This window comes from Gracilinanus agilis, chromosome 5, assembly GCF_016433145.1.
Source record: "Gracilinanus agilis isolate LMUSP501 chromosome 5, AgileGrace, whole genome shotgun sequence".
NCBI classification, from domain to species: Eukaryota; Metazoa; Chordata; class Mammalia; order Didelphimorphia; family Didelphidae; genus Gracilinanus; species Gracilinanus agilis.
Genome location: NC_058134.1, coordinates 279,893,006 through 279,910,537, shown reverse-complemented (window position 1 = coordinate 279,910,537; position 17,532 = coordinate 279,893,006).

Below are 17,532 nucleotides of genomic sequence, written 5' to 3'. Positions count from 1 at the left end.
CTCCCTTTTTTGACCTTCCCACTCCTCTGCTCCCCTTGGTTTATCCCTTCTGACTTTCTTAGTAGGGTTAGATAGAGTTCTATATCTCAATGGATATAGTTACTCTTCCCTCTCAGGATTAATTCCACTGAGAGTAAAGTTTAAATATTACCTCTTAATGCTCTCTTCCTCTCCTTCTTATAATAGTATTCAAATTTTATGATCTTTTGGTTTTTCTTTTGAATCTGGTCTGTTTGGTTCTTCAAGGCTTCCAGCTGCTCATTTCTGGTCTTCAATTTGCTTATCAACTCATTTGATTTCTGAGCCTCACTTTCTAATTGTGAAATTCTGCCTTTTAAACTGTTATTTTCTTGCCAGATCTCTTCCCTGTTTCTCATAATCTCAGCTTTGAACTCTTCAATAGCTTGTGACCAGTTTTCATTTTTTTGGGAAGGTTTGGACAGGATTACTTGTTTGTTCTCCTCTGCTGTTTGATCTGTTGTCTGGATTTTTTCTGTGTAAAAGTTGTCAAGTGTTAAAAATTTCTTCTTGATCTTTTTCTTCTGGGGTTCTTGTCTCTGGCTTGCCTTTGTTAGCCCAGCACCCTCTCAGCTTTATCCTCACACCTAGCATCTGTCTGAGTTCTTTGGGCTCCTGAGGTCTCAGGTCTAGTTGTTCTCAGGGTCAGGCCTCCTGGTGGTCCCCTTGCTTGTTCCTCTGCTCAAAGCTCCTTTAACAGTCTCAGGGAGCTGCTTCCATAATCATGCACCCCTCTGTGCTGGGTCCCCACTCAAGGTCCGCACCTGTGCTAGGGATCTGTGTCTGCAGCTGCGACCAAGCCTGTGTTCAGTGTCTGTGTTCAAAATCTGCGTGTTCTTTAGCCTCTTGGGGTCTTAAGTCTTGCTGCTCTCAGGAACATGTCCTGGTGACCTCAGGTAGCTGTCAAGGACTTAATGGATGCCCCAAACTTGCTCTAGCTATTGTGCTCTGGCTTTGGCACTGTAGGTGGTGTGGGGGGTGAGGGGGTTGCTCAGCTTAAGTTTTAGTAGAGCTGTTTTACCCCTTTATAGTATGGAAATGCCCTGATTCCACATACCTTTAATGCTGCACCCTGTTGTGAGGTCCCTTCATTTGTCTGGATTTGTTTTTACTTTTGAGGAGTCTTGTATGTGTGGGTATGAGAGATTTAGCAGCTGCTTTTTACTCTGCCGCCATTTTATCCCCTCTCCTACTTCTTGATTCCTTCATCCCATCCCTTATTCTACCTCATCTTTACATGCACTCCCCTCTAGGTAACACTCCTTTCTCTCCTTTTCTTATCCCATTGCTTTCCTTTCTCTTCTCATTCCCTCCCTTATCGCATCACCCTTCCCTCCTCTTTCTTTGTTTGTTAAAGAAAATTTCTACCTTTCTAATTCTGCATATTATTCTTTCTTTATCCCAGATCTGGTGAGAATTGGGTTCTAATACTCCCAGTCCCCCACCCCCTTATCCCTTTTGTGGCAGTTCTTCCACTCATTCTACTCCAGATTAAATAGCCATTCTACCCTGCCTCCCTATGCTCTATTCCACTAATATTTTGGCTTATTCCAAAAGTCATACAAAAAGAAAAAATGGATATTTAATGAATTAAAGGAGTTCAACTATTACCTGGAGAAAACCCATTACTCAGCAGAAAATTTGATTCTTAAGAAACATACAAAAGTAATGAAAAGATTAATCACAAGCAACACAAAAGGTCAAATTGTTTGATGCTGGTATGGGAAAAAGTCATCTTCGTCCCCTAGGACTGGCATCATTGTGTATATTTTGAAGGGGTGAGTCTGTGTAGAAGACTGAAGGTTGAGAAAATATAGTGGAATAAGCCCTCAGTGGTGGGCCAGCCAGCATATTTTAATATTGATGTCATGGAATTATTTTTGGTTGTTTTTTTGGGGGGGGGGTGTTATAGGAGGGCCAGAAAGCTTCCCACCCTACTCTACCATCTTCCCCTAAAATTCTGTCTTTATGTTTCAAGAGTGTTTTTTGTATCCAACCTATTGTTGGATTCCATTTTTTAATCCATTCTGCTATCTGCTTCCATTTTGGGGGCATTTCCTCTATATCCTTTTTATACATGTTTATCCTTCTTCCTCTTTTTACTTTGTCCCTTCTCAAAGTTCTGTTTTGATTCTGATCACTCCCTCTCTAAATCCACCCTCTCTTCTATCAGCCATCACTTCCTTCTCTTATCCCCATCCTTTTCCTGTAGGGTAAGATAGGTTTCTAAATCCAACTGAATGTGTATGTCATTACATGAGATTGTGTACTGTTTGAGCCAATTCCAATGTGAGTAAGATTCAAACATTCTCCCCCATCTTCACCTCCATGGTAAAAGCTTTGCATTTCACAATTTTTAAGTAAGATAATTTCCCTCATTTTACCTCCCCTATTCTCCCAGTGCATCTTTTTTTTTCCTTACTCCCAATTTTATTTTTGCAAATCATCCTATCATTGTCAACTCACACCCACGGTCTCTATGTAGATTTCTAATTGCCCTAATAATGATAATGTTATTAAGTGTTACAACTATCATCTTCTCATGTAGGAATGTAGCAGCTAACCTTCTGAATCTCTTATGATTTCTCTTTCATGTTTATCTTTTTATGCTTCTCTTGATTCTTAAATTTACAATTCATTTTTTTTAACCCTTGTACTTTGGTGTATTGTCTCATAGGTGGAAGACTGGTAAGGGTGGGCAATGGGGGTCAAGTGACTTGCCCAGGGTCACACAGCTGGGAAGTGGCTGAGGCCGGGTTTGAACCTAGGACCTCCTGTCTCTAGGCCTGACTCTCACTCCACTGAGCTACCCAGCTGCCCCCAGCAATTCATTTTTAAAAAATTAATTTCTGGTTTTAATGCATGAAACTCCTTGATTTCACTAAATATCTATTGTTTTTCTCCTAAAGGATTTTATACTCTGTTTTCCTTGGTATGTGATTCTTTGTTGTAATTCTAGCTCTTTTGCATTCCAAGTCCTCTGTTCTTTTAATGTAGAAGCCACTAAATCTTTTGTGATGTTGTTAAATTTTCAATTGGAGAATTTATACCTCAGAATTCCACAAATGATAAAAGTCAGAGATTATTTTTTTGTTTTGCCCGATGTTTGTACTTAAGAAAGTGATAGAATAAATTCTAAGAATGTAGATTATCTTTGAAAGTGTGTCATGTGTATACCCCACAGAAAGCTAGTTGATAATCATTTATTAACACATCTTATGAGATGAGATTTCATCATCATAATGAACTCACTTCATAGATGTTTTAAATAGTTGTCTAGAAGTTAGATGACATGTCCAAAGTCTCACATTGTCAGGGCCTATTTTGGAGGCCAAGAATTTTTCTGATAACATTTCTGTGGTACATCAATACACAGTAGGATTCTGAGTCTTCAAAGTGATTTATTTTAAAAGGAAAAAATCCAAAATTAATTTCATGTAATTTTTTAGGGGGAGTGTTTTTTTCTAAATATTTAGGAACTAATACTTTCTAAATTCCTTGATTCATTATCTTCACCAACCCTCTGAATCTACTTCTCCACCTCTTTCTACACTCAGCTTGTGTTCTTAGACACATTCTAAATATGACTTTTTCAGCCAAGTCTTTAGAAAGTCCATCCATTTTTAGTCTGAACTCTGAAAACAGAAAAGAGACAAGATTGTGAAATGTAATTTCCACAATAAGAAATTAATCTGACCCCCTTTTCCCAATTGGTGACAGCTACGAAAATTGAAGTTATTTTATTTGGAAATGTTATTTTTTAGACTCTGTCACTGAAGTTCTTAATCTTTTGGACATTAATATGTGGATTAGCTAGAGTTGGACATTTGCCTAAATGATAATTTAAAAACTCCTCATGCCATATAGACATGACATTGGGTTCTTATGACTTCTCTTCTGCTAATCTGGAAAAAACCAAGTCCTAGTCTTCATTGTTTCTCTGCTTTGCAAAAATACTTATTTCTTCATTGACAAAGTTTCTTTACCCATTTCTTATTCTAAAAGCTGAAGCAAACCAATATAAAACCCTATATATTAAATTTATCCAATTTCAAGGACTTTTGCTGTAGCCACCAGTACTGATACTTTCCAAATAACTATGTCTTGAGGATGGAAATAGAAAGAAATCTATATTTGGTCTAAAATGATTTGTCATTTCTGAATGTTTTTATATACCTGAGAAAAATAAACTGTCAATTCAATGAAGTATTTGATCCCTACTATTTCCCATCTCTTTGCATATAATAGGAAGCTTAAAAGATAGAATATTTTCATTCTCATTTGAATAGAGTAAGGGAATCTAGGATACATAGTGGACAAGTGAATTATTATTGTCATTATTTTTCATATTGTGCTTAAACAACAGGTTTTTTTCCTTTGGTGAGGTTTTTTTTTAAATAATTTTTTTTGTTTAAACCCTTAACTTCTGTGTATTGTCTCATAGGTGGAAGATTGGTAAGGGTGGGCAATGGGCGTCAAGTGACCTGCTCAGGGTCACCCAGCTGGGAAGTGAATGAGGCCAGATTTGAACCTAGGACCTCCCATCTCTAGGCCTGACTCTCAATCCACTGAGCTACCCAGCTGCCCCCTCTTTGGTGAGGTTTTTGATATATTTTACAATCAAGAAAAAAGAAAGTAAAATTCAAGTATCCATTTTATATAATGCTCAAAGTTATAAATGCATTAAGGTATGTTGGCATTTAACAAAGAGATATACTAATTAATTTTTCATGTTGGGATGTGGCCTGTAAGGGAGTGTCAAACATTTGATTTGCTTTGGTTAGAGTTAGGTGAAGAGGCATCATGACTTCAATTCTTGGGCAAGGTGACCCATGTCTGAGTGTCAACCTTAAAGGAAAGATTTGGGTACTGTACCTACCATGTAATAGAGACAAAATATCTGACAGTTCATCCCTTTTATCCTAGACAAGTTGAGGTATTGATTTATCTTTGCATTGTGGGATGAGAAATTGTTCCTATGAAGAAAATTTCAATTGAAAAAAATTGACACCACTGGAAATTTTGACATCAGAAAAGTATGATAATCTTATTTACTCATTTATATTGAAAATTCTTTATGGATAGATTATTTTGCTTCTCACACATCCTACACAGAGCCTAGCACATTGTCAGTCAAGTTCTAAGCCATCAATAAATATTTGTTGATTGATCAAATTAGATCTTTTCCAGGACCCTGAATTTTCCCTGAGGTGGATTTGACCAAGGCAGATATTATCTATTTCTCCTGTTAAAAAAACATCTTTAAAAATTGGAACCTGTTTATTTTTAAACATTTTTATTTTTTGAGAATATTTTAGTTTCAAATTAGCTCATCAAAATGTTTTATAAGAGTCATTTGTTGGTCTGGACACCATCTAGTCAATTCTGTAATACTCAGTAATTTTTCTTCCTTCAGAGCAAAAAGTTTTATGCCGTCAGTCAGTCACAGGAACAAGTCAATCCCAGTTAACACTTCAAAAGAGTGGAATCTAATAAAGAGTTATGAACTAGCTATACAATTTTCCAATCTATACATATCACTGACAAGTCTGTTCAAAGACAGAGTTTTAGAGGAGGAAGTTACAATAGCCTTCTATTTGAAAATTTTCTTCTACCACTTTAAATGGACAGCTAAACAGTAATATGACTCAAAAGTGACCACATTTCAATAAAGCACTATTCAATACTTGAAGAAAATAAGTCCAGTTGTTTTACGTACCATAGGCCATTTGTTCTTCCCCAGAAGATTTGAAAGGAAGCCAATCTAGTGGTAACACAGAAAACCATATAATTAAAGGAGAAAAAAAATCCCTGCATACATGATTAGTTGGAAAAGGGTGGCTCCATCTACTCAAGTGTGAAATCCAGACAAGGAGAAATAACGAATTCTAAAGCTCAGAAACCTTTAATCTTCTACCTTAGACATTGCTTGCTAGAAACACAGAAACCTACAGTTTGCTATAAAAGTGTTGACTCTACAAGGACTTGCCTGCTTCTCTCCCTTCTCTCCTTTTCATTCAGTAAAAAATAGAGGGCAAGCTAGTTAGAGATGCTGCACCACTGTGGAGGTCACCAAATATCTGTTCTTCAGAGACAGCACAGATTGAGGTTGTAGAAAGGTTATGTAGTAAAATAGGAGAAAATTAACTTGTCAGGATAAGGCTACCAGGTTGGCTGGGTGAACATTGTTAGATGGTTTTGTGTGGACCCAAGGCACTAACGCTGGGGTGGGCCAAGCCAAAGAGGAGGTCATATTCCTTTAGGCTGGAGAGTAACCAGCTGATTTAACAGGTGATACAGGGTCATCCTGGTTTTACTAATTAGCATTTCAAATGAGAATTTATCTGACACAGATAAATTGTAAATCCTTTTTCCTTTTTTGTAAATCCTGGCCAGAAATAAGCTAGAAACATCTTCCTACTTCCTTGGGTGCATGTGATAGAAAGTCCAATTCACTGAAATTATCTAATGCATTGGAAGACAAAACATGCTATTAAGTTTTGGAAGTTGTGAATGTTGTAGTATTTTGAATTATGGAGGACAGTGAAAATATTCTGGAGCTTCTCAGTTTTTGAATTTTAGAATTCTTAATTCTTTTTTTTTTGATAAAACAAATTTATTTTCATAGCTGCATAGGCAAATGGGTGTCTTCAGATCACATTGGTGTAAAAAGTTAGAAGAGGAGAGTGCTTATATATTATTAGTTTATATATTAATTTATGCATTTCTTTATATATTAGTTTATGTATTTTCTTATATATTAGTTTATGTATTTCCTTAATTTACCTACCTAGTGTGATTCACAGTAGTCAGTGGCAATGTGTATTTGTACATAGATGTGACAGTAGGAACATTATCATATAATCCTTTAATACTGATAGTTATTTGAGGAATTAAGTATCTTATATTTTACATTTTCCTGTCCTCCATCATTTCCTTTTGAGCTTTTATTTTTTAAAGTTAAACTTATGGGATTGTAGTGCATAATATTTAACTGAATCTCTATTTCAGAGACAGATCCCAAATTGGATCATGAATTCAGAGCTGAAAGAGATGTTTGCTGCATCATGTTCAACTTTCTCATTTTACAGATGGGGAAACTAAGTTCCAGGACATTTAAATGACTTGCCCATTGTTACATATATAATAAGGAGCAAAGCCACATGAACTCGGTCCTTTGATTTGAATCAACAAACATTTGTATGTTAGCAAGGCATCCTATTTGCCAAAATGCTTTATTCTGGTAAACTTTATTGGCTGAGATAATTATTAGAATAGCTTATAATTCACAGTTAAAAAACTGGTCCCAATAATGAGGTGGTACATGAAATAAGAAATTATTCTTTTTACTTGCTCCAACAAAGAAGACTTGAAAGGAAAATCATATCAATCCTCTTTTCCCTTACCCTTTTTAGAAACGTCTTTAAGATTATCTAGAATTGGGGAAGGAAGGTGGTTCAGTGGACAGAGCACCTGGCCACAGACACTTCCTAGTTATGAGTTCCTGGGAAAGACAATTGCCTACCCCTTAGTGCCCTTTTGCAGTAAAGAATGGATACTTAGGATTGATCCTAAGAAAGAATGAAAGGGTTAAAAATTATTACTTAGAACAAGAGTTCTTAATTCTTTAGGTATGTTTTGGACCACTTTGGAGGTCTGATGAAGGCTATAGATCCCCTATAGGAATCATGTTTTTGAGTGCTAAAAATAAAATGCATATGATTACAAAAGAAAGCTATGATTTTGCAAATGGCTATCAAAATAATTTTATAGACTCCAGATTAAGAACTTCTAACCTAAAGAAATATAATAGAATTTTCTAATTCATTCATATGGCAGCCATGGGGTTTTGACAGGGTTGTCATAAGACTGATGCAACTCCACTTTTTGCATATATGTCCACACTCATATTTGTTTTTATTTAGATGCCATATTCTGCATTTTCCTATTTGTATTGCCACAGGCTAAATGCATTTAAAAGTGGCCACAGACCTGGACAATTAGTTCTTGTCAACAGAATATAGCAGGGATACTAGAGCACTAGAAATCCAAGTGGTTGTGTGAATAATCAAAGCTTATCTGTTGGGTTTTTTTTTTTTTGGCAGAGTAGATTCTGCCAGACCCCTAGAATGATAAACCATTAATGCGGGCAGTGCAAGAATATGGGTGTACTATCTAGCCCCCTATATCTTGTCATCTCAACAAAATCTGAAGAAAAATTAAGAAAAAATTATCTTGTAGGTCTGAAAGATTTATTTCAATTCTGAAAATAATCTGGGTCACATCTCTAATGTAAGATGTCTTTGAAAAGGAAGGCAGATAAATATACATACACATATGGAAGATTCCTTAGAATTGGGAAGATGGAGATTTGAATCCTTCCTCTGAACCATACTTTTTTATAAATTGCCTCTTTAAATCCCTGATTTCTATCAGCATCCAGTAAGTGCTACCTTCTGTATGGAGACATTTCTTTATTTCTTTCCACATGCTAGAGCCTTTCCCTGCCTAGTGACTTTGTGTCTCCTTGAAATACGTCTTACTTCAAATATGTTGTCTCCTCTGTTAGAATATAAAATCTTGAGGGTAAGGATTGGTTTTATTTTTATCTTGTTGTTTCCATCCACTTTCAAAGACAATTTGCATAGTAGTTGCCAATTATGTCTTCATTCAGAATCAAGGATACATGGCACAAAAGTGGATCCACAATAATAATTGCAGACAGAGGATGGACTCTTTGCTTCTCTCTGTCCACCTCAAAGAGATATAATCCTAGGTTCTAGTAACAGGTGCCTGTGTGAAGTCTCATCATCTCAGAAGGCTAGATAAAGAGGTCAAAGAATCCTCTTCCTAATTTATTTTTAATCCACTAATATTAAATGCTGTGTACTTCAGGCAATTTTCAAAGCAGAGCTTTTGTAGGCTGAAGGTCTCAGGATTCCCTCTCCTGATATATTTTACAATTTTGTTTTTCTGAACTTACATCACTTTGACATTGCTTTCCTGCTCCCACCTAGTTAAATTCTTTATTGGGCTCTCCACTCATGGGATTCTTCCTCATTCCAGATCTAAAGCAGAGATAGCAATTAGGTCTTACTACAATGGAGTCTAGTCAAAATCAACTTAATCTTGGGTGAGTAGATTCTTCTCATTTCTCATTTCTCCAAAACCCAAAGTGATTTTCATGGCAATTCCTACTTCAGCTAATATATTATTTAAATATTCTTCTAGGTTCCTATTTAATTTGGTTCCTGTTAATGGATTATGCAATGAGCAAAAGTGTTATCTGTTTAAGGGAAGCCGTTTGGAGTTTGAGACAGAGAGAAATGTGAAGATTAAAATTAATATTCAATAACAGTATTATATTGCAAAAGTTTTATTAATAATAACTAAAGTAAAAAGCTATCTAAACCACCCAGACAGCTCTTGAAAGAAGAGAGCGAGAGGGGGAAGCTACAGAATTTATAAAACAATAATGTGACCACTCAAACATGGAGGTGCAGGAGAGATTAAAGGGAATTTTGGGAAATACTAAGGGACTTCTGGGGGATGAAGTCCAAAGGTTCAAAATATCCATTTATACAGAAGATATAGATTGTGTAAAAGAAGTTTCTCCCCTTTCATCAGTTTGAGTAGGGGCTAAATGCCAATTGATTAGTTAGAGGAATTTTGTATCTTAAGTGATTTCTAAAGAAATTTCAGTTCATCTCTGTAAACTGCCTTTAATCCAGAAGGATAAAGAAATAACAAGGTAATGATTATTAGCAAACTGAGGAGCATGGATTTGTGGCATTTGTCCATGAGAACAACATAAATGTGTATCTCACATACTTTATATCATATGATATCATCTCACAAGATTTCTGATTTTATAGTTGAATCCATGAGTTCCCTTCATGTGAGTCTAGTTAACCAAAAATTTTTACTATAAGTGTAGACATATGCATATACACCGGTAGTATGGTGAATTCATTATGCAGATTACATAATTGTAATTTCATTGGTGTAACTGATGCAGAAACTCCTTCTAACCGATTAAATCTTAGAAAGCAGGAGAATAGAGAACTATGAGGGTACCAAGAGATTATCAAGTCTCTCTTGAAGGCAGGACTTAAAGTCAGATCTTTCTGGCTCTGAGGACATCTCTCTGTCTCTCTGTCTCTGTCTCTGTTTCTCTGTCTTTGTCTGTCTGTCTGTCTCTGTCTGTCTGCCTCTCACTCTTTCTAATAAGTACATTTGTGTATGTATATTGAAAAAAAATCTTGATTGCTGTCTTGTTCTGAAAACAATTTAATTTATTTATTTGTTTATTTATTTATTTATTTATTTATTTATTTTTATTTTAAACCCTTAACTTCTGTGTATTGACTTATAGGTGGAAGAGTGGTAAGGGTAGGCAATGGGGGTCAAGTGACTTGCCCAGGGTCACACAGCTGGGAAGTGTCTGAGGCTGGATTTGAACCTAGGACCTCCCGTCTCTAGGCCTGGCTCTCAATCCACTGAGCTACCCAGCTGCCCCCTGAAAACAATTTAATTTAACAAGAATTTTCAAAGCACTTTGTACATACTGCTTGAGAAGCAGCATTGGGGAGTGGATAGAAATTGCATGCCAGGGTTAGGAAAATGTTGTTTTAAATCTTGTTTTTATTTTGTACTGGCTACATAACCCTGGGAAAGTCACTCAGCCTCTCAATACCCAATTCAACTTTAAGACTATGAGTTGCAAGGCAGGTAATAATCTGAACTGGTCAAAGATGGTGCTTCGTTGACTTTGCTAAGCCACTGAAATCAGGGGTAAAGCAAAAAAAAAAATTTCCTGGATAAGGTGCTACACCTAGTGGATCAAAAGATAAAACAAAACAATTTCTTCCCCCAAGAAGCTTACTATATTTGAAGGAGAAATGGTATATATGCAGAAAAATAAATATAAAGTTATATAGTTACAAGGGGCTAACAACTGGGAAAATTAGAAAAGATCTCATAGTAGGAAATAGAAAGTTTCTTCTAATAGGGTAGGACAACTTTTGATTTTGGTCTCAGATGTTCAAGAAGCCATTCATGGCTGATGAACACACAGAGGAGTCAGTTTTATTTGCTATCTTCACTCCACTCCTATGGCAGTCCTACATTTATTTGCATTGTTTGGAATCATGACTTATTAGAATTTATTTGTCCTGTTTCTGTCCCTTGTCTACTTTTCCAATTGGTTTTATTGAATTTCCTAATGCTACCTTTATACCTCTCAGTGGCTTCTGTGTATATGTGGGAAATAGATCCTAAGCCTTGGGACAGAGTGAAAACCCCATGGAAAATGGTATTTTGTGGGATCTCATTGTGCCATTAGTCATTTGTGGAGTCTTCTAGGATGCTTGAGGGACAGTTGATGAATTTTGCAAGGAGATCCTCATCTCTATGGGATTCTGCTCTAGAATTCCTCCTTTATCTTTAAACTCTAGGATTATTTCAATTCAACTTAAGAAACATTTATTATTTGCCTATTATATGCCTAGCTGTCTTCTAGGCACTGGGCATATGAAGACAAAATTTAAATTAAGTCCCGCTTTCAGGGAGCCATCATTATCCTGGGAAAGGTGTATAGCCAGCTGTCCTGTTCCATAGGCATACACAACTCAAGAAGTTGTACCAATGATTTCTACTTCTGGTTTCACTGAACAAGATGGTATGGCTTAATCTGTTTCTATGACAATGGAAATATGTTTATACAAAGCACTTGGGTTTTATAAAGGTCAGATGGAGGCGATGAACAGTGCAGCTTGTATGCATACGATTCTAGTAATTTTCCACCCTTACCTTCTTAAATACATTAGATATAACAATATTTCTTACTAGAAATTGATCTTAATTTAAATGCTTTATATGGTACTGGTGAACTTCATGATACAACTGTGATCAGAAAATAACATTTCCAAAATTCCTTCCTTCCTAGTCCAAGCTGGATGAAAAAAGGAACTCTGAAAAAGTTCCTGAGAGTGGGCAACAAATCTTCATTTTTTGATGGTGCCTCTTGATCTGAATTAGGCAATACAAATTCATTTCCTTATCATTTGAGACCTGATGGTTGTGAATAAAAGGCTCAAGCAGACATTATTAATATGGGAAGTCTTAGAGAAAATAATGTTAATGGAATAAATAATATATCATTTATTTTTGCTGTCCTGTAGGGATTTATGCTCAACCACATTATTAGTCTCAGCAGCATAATATTTAGCTACAACTAACAAGTTTCTGGAAGAGCTATTACTTTGTGATTCAACAAGGATCTTTGATATACTGCCTAAATTAGACAGCATATTAAAAAGTAATGTCAGGACAATTTCCTACAATTATACTTTTATCTGGGGACCAGACTGCTCCTTGTTTGCATGCTATTAGTGCATCTTGGCCATGCATCTTCTTTTCTGACATCACTTAGCCAGTAGATTCTTTTTACACATGAACAGACAGGTAAAACAGATGAGGGTGCATGCTGTGGAGGTAATCATGAAAACATGCATTTGAAAAAATACACCCACATATGTATTTAACGAGGCTTATTGTATTATTATTATAATGTTTTCTTAATTTATATGTCAAGTTAATAGGCTTCAAGAACTGAGGGGAAATGGTGAGTGAGGGTCTGTGTAGCAATTTCTCTTATAGTGGAGAAAATTCGGAAGTTTATGATATACTGTAGGACAGAATTAAAGCCCTGTAATAGGATTATGATCATACATATGACTGGAGAGGAGGGGATGGATTGAAGAGATTTTATGAAAATAGAAGTGGTGAGATTTCACAACCCTTTGGATATGTAGGGCTAGATTCAGAGGTCCAAGATGACAATGAGGTGGCAGAACTGGGTGACTAGTAGGAGGATGGTATCTTTCATAGTAATAACAAAGACCCCAAACATAGAGGATTTCAGGAAAAAGAAAAGGAGTTCTGTTTTGGACATGCTGAGTTTTGATATGTCTGTGAGACGAGAGGAAACTGGAGATGAGTAAAGAAATAAGGGGTAGATTTGGGAATCATATATTTAGAGATGACAATAGACCAGGGGAACTGATGAAAACCAACTGAGATAATATAGAGTAAAAAAGAAGGGGGGTCCAGAACTGAGCTTTGGGGGACACCTATGATTAGAGGGCATGGCATGGATGAAAAACCAGCAAAGAAAACAAAGAAGATACAATTGAACATACAGAAAGAGAACCAAAAGAGACCAAAGATTATGAAAACCTAGAGGAGAGAATATCCAGAAGTTCATCAATATCGTCAAATACTGCAGTGAGATAAAAAGGGATTATTATTCATAAAAGGCCACTAAATATGTTAATTAATAGGTAACTTTGAAGAGAGTAGTTTCTGTTGAATGATGAGATAAGAAACCTGGTTGCAAAGGATTTAGGTGGATAAGATTAGGGGAATCAAATACAGATGGTTTTCTTAAGAAATTTATCTGAGAGAGGAGAGAAACAGGATGATAGAAGGGATTTGGTAAGATCCAAAAAATTTTTGTTAATTTTTTTAGTAAAGAATGGGGGGATATTAATGTGTTTATAAGCAGCAGGAAAGGATTCAGTAGGTAAAATTGGATTGGAGAAAAGAGATAGTGAAGATGTTGGGAAAGTCAATTTGCATGAGAAGATTCAGAAAATGGAGTTAAAGGTATATTAAAAGGGTTGACTAACAGAGAGAAGATCTAAGACTGAAGCAAAGGAGGAGACAGAAAGGGAAGACTGTCAGTAGGAAGAAATTAGAGGGACAGAAAATAATGGAGCACTCATCAAATGATCTCAAGGCTTTTGGTGAAATCCTCTATAAAGAGAGTAGGAGAAAGGAGTACTATGAAAACTTGAAGAAACAATAAAAAGTTCTTTTAGTTCTACTTGTTTCACTCTTCATAATTTCATGTAGGTTTTTTGATTTTTAAAAGTTATCCTGCTTATTATTTATTATAACACAGTAGTATTCCATCACAATCATATGCCACAACTTATTTATTCACACCCTCAATTTCCTGTTCTTTGCAACTACTTAAATATGGGTTTGTGGAAATAAAAAATTGACAAAACTTGAGAAGTGAATGGAAATGAGGGCAAAGGAGAAAAAAAAGTTAATGACTCAGGGTTTACAAACATGAATGGCTAGAAGGTTGGTAATGTCCACAGAAGAAAATTAGGGAAAGAATTGGTTTTGAGGAAAAATATAATGTCAACCATACTGAAAACCTAAGTAAAATAGATGAATATCAAAACATAAAATATAGATTACAAAATAGAAATGGAGAAACTAAACAATCTAATTCCAGAAATGTCACTCAATCAGCAAACATTTATTAAGAATTTACGATGTTCTAGGAAATGTAAAAAATGCAAGGGATACAAAGAAAAAGCAGTAGTTATTTTGGCCCCCAAGGAACTTACATTCAAATGAGGGAAATGACATATAAAAGTCAGAACCTGTGAGTTAAAAACAGAGAGGATAACAGGTAATCTTACTGAGATAATGCTACCAGCTGAGGGAACTGGGAATGACACTTCCTGGAGGAGATGATCTTGACTAAAGTCATGAAGTAAGCTAAAATTTTTAAAAGTTAAAGATGAGGAGAGAAACTATTTTAGGTATGAGGAATTGACCAAGGAACAAATGAACGATGAGTGAAAAGAACCCTAATCAAGGTGTATTTACTAACAGAGAGCATCAAATACTGAAACACATACTTCCTATTATATTCATTATAAAAATAGAGAAATAAGACACCTAACCAAATTTCAATGAGAAAAAAGGTTTTAATACCCAAACTTGTACAAGAAAAGTCAGAAGGGGGAAAATTAAAAAAGAACCAATATCATTAATGAACATTAATGAAAAATATTAGATAAAATCTTATTAAAGAACTTTCCAACAAAACATACAAATGATTAGGCATACATAGGTTGAGTTTATAATGAGGCATGTGGAAGGGTGAAAAGAAAGGATAATAATTCTGAGAAATGTTTAGGGGTGGAGGAAATAAGCTTAAAGGAACTCTCCTTGTTTTCAATCTTTTAGTGAAGTGAAAGTCCAAGCTATCTTATATCACTGTAATTTGTGACTGAATGAAAAGGGAATAATAAAGACCATGGGGTCAAGGCTGTTAATAGAGACATATGAAACTAAAATTGGGAAGATTTACTAGGAATGTAAAGAGAAGCTGAATGACTAGAGATGATGAAGAAGGACAAACAGGTTTAATATAAGTGATAGAGATGGAAAAAGTAGTTGTGATCAGAGAAAAATGTTTTGAATTTCAGGACACCTTGGAAGTCGGGCAGCTCCAAAAGACAGTGAAGTTTAATATGTGAAATATATCAATGTAGAGTTGAAGTATCATGGAAAAGGAAGAATTTAGAGTTGAGGAAGTTTATTAATATTAAAGTGTAGTATTTGATGATCATGGCACAGGATTGGACAATGAAGAACAATATGAGTGATGCACTAAATTCATTAAAGAAATTGGGAGAGGATATTACAAAATTGGAATCATTACTTTATTGACAGATACAGCAGAGTGAATATTTTTAAAGTCATTAATCATCTTTTCATGTGAATGTTTAATCATTTAATATTTTAACACTTTGTATGCCCTTAAAACTAAAACTTACTGATTTGAGAAAAAAGTGGTCAATCTTTTTCCAGGACCTGGGAGAACATTGACTGTGATCAGTTATTCTTTCAGTCTGAGGCTTTGCACTCTCCATAAAATGATGTTTCTTAGGGTTCCCTGAACAAATAACTAAATTTCCTTTGGATTAGTCTAACCCTGTCCTTCATTGTAGTAAAAGAAAAGTAAAAGACTACTGACATATGGATTACAACCAAATATAGTTAAAAGAAAAAAGTTAAGGTGAATTGTGGGAAAGGTACAAATTTAAGATTCAGAAAACTGGCCTGGAAGCAGAAGGTAACATGATATAATAGAACTGAGACTGGAATAGGAATCAAGTACTAGTTTTGGCTATGTGACTTTAGGTAAGTCACTTTTCTTCATCTATAGGTTAAGGCCTACTTTCTAAAATTCTAAGATCAATAGATCAGGTTCATTAAATTTTTTGGTTATATATGATTCTGCTATGAGTATAAATTCAGCAAGAGAACTGTGAACTGATTCAACTATTTTGAAAAGTAATCTGGAATTATGCTTAAAGAGTTATAAAACTGTATATACCTTTTAATCAATACCACTATTAAATTTATTTCATAAGGTGATCAGGGAAAAAGGAAAAGTACCTATATGTTATAAAATATTTATAGCAGCTCTCTTTGGATATTCCTATTAGTCAATTGTTTTACTATGATTTTTTTGGAATTTAGAAAAAATTCAATATTGAGAGCTGCTACTTGGGGGTTTCCCTTCAATTGAGGAATGGTTGAGCAAATTACCACATGTGAATGTAGTAAAATGTTGTGGGTCCCTCAAAGGTAGGCTTACTATTGATGACTCCATAGTCAGTGCTCTTTTTCGCCTCTAATAAGGTGTCTTTCTTGTTGGAGGTTATCAGGGTAGTAATGAGACATGCTATGCCTTACAATTTTTCTTTTTAACTCAATGGACAGAAGATAATGTCCATTTACTCCTCCCACAAATAAGTGGCCCTGATTCTACATTAGAGATGTTTTTCTTTTGTCATTTTTGACACTGCATTAAGCATTTGTGCTTTTATCTCAATGCTCTTTGAAATAGATTTTTACTACTTTCTTCAGAAAATGGGGACACTTCCCTTATTATTTTATGGAATTCTTTACTTACTAATTTTCTTTGAAGCTCTTGTGTTTGCTTTTCCTAATGCCAGACTATTTTCAGACCTGCTAGGTATTAGAGACATCCCCAATCAAAGCTTTATTGTAAGCATAGCGATGCTCAGAAAAAAATTGACACTTTAATGACAAAGCAAGTTGAAGGTTGTCTTTCTTTTTTTCTCAAATGTGGCATTTTTATTAAGACTCAGCTTGCTTACTTTACCTTGAACTTCTCCCATGTTAATTAAGCTTATGATGTCTTCTACCATCTAAACTCATCAAATTTTTTTAAAAGTGAAATAAGATGAGAAATGACTCAGAATTTTCAGGAATACATTTTTTATAGCTGCTACATAAATATTCCTGGTGCCTTTCTCTTGCAATCACTGAGATTTAGGAAAGAATCCTTTTGTACCCCATTCACTGACTCTGACTTGACAACTTTAAAATTATATTTTGACAACTGAATGGCCTTCTCAATGAATGCCAATAAAGTTAAATACAGTATAAAAATTTGTGTTTGAATAATGATATTATTTCTCAAAGTCAAGAATTGCAAAGTTGAACCAGATAGAATCCTTCCATAGTAAGAAAACAATCACATTGATTTTGTTTTGCTTTAAAAATTTTTGTTGATATCTTTCATTTTTCATATCCCCTTCATTTACAAACATATCACTCCCTTCCTTACCCAGAGAATTATCCTTTGTAACAAAGAATAAGAGAGGAAAA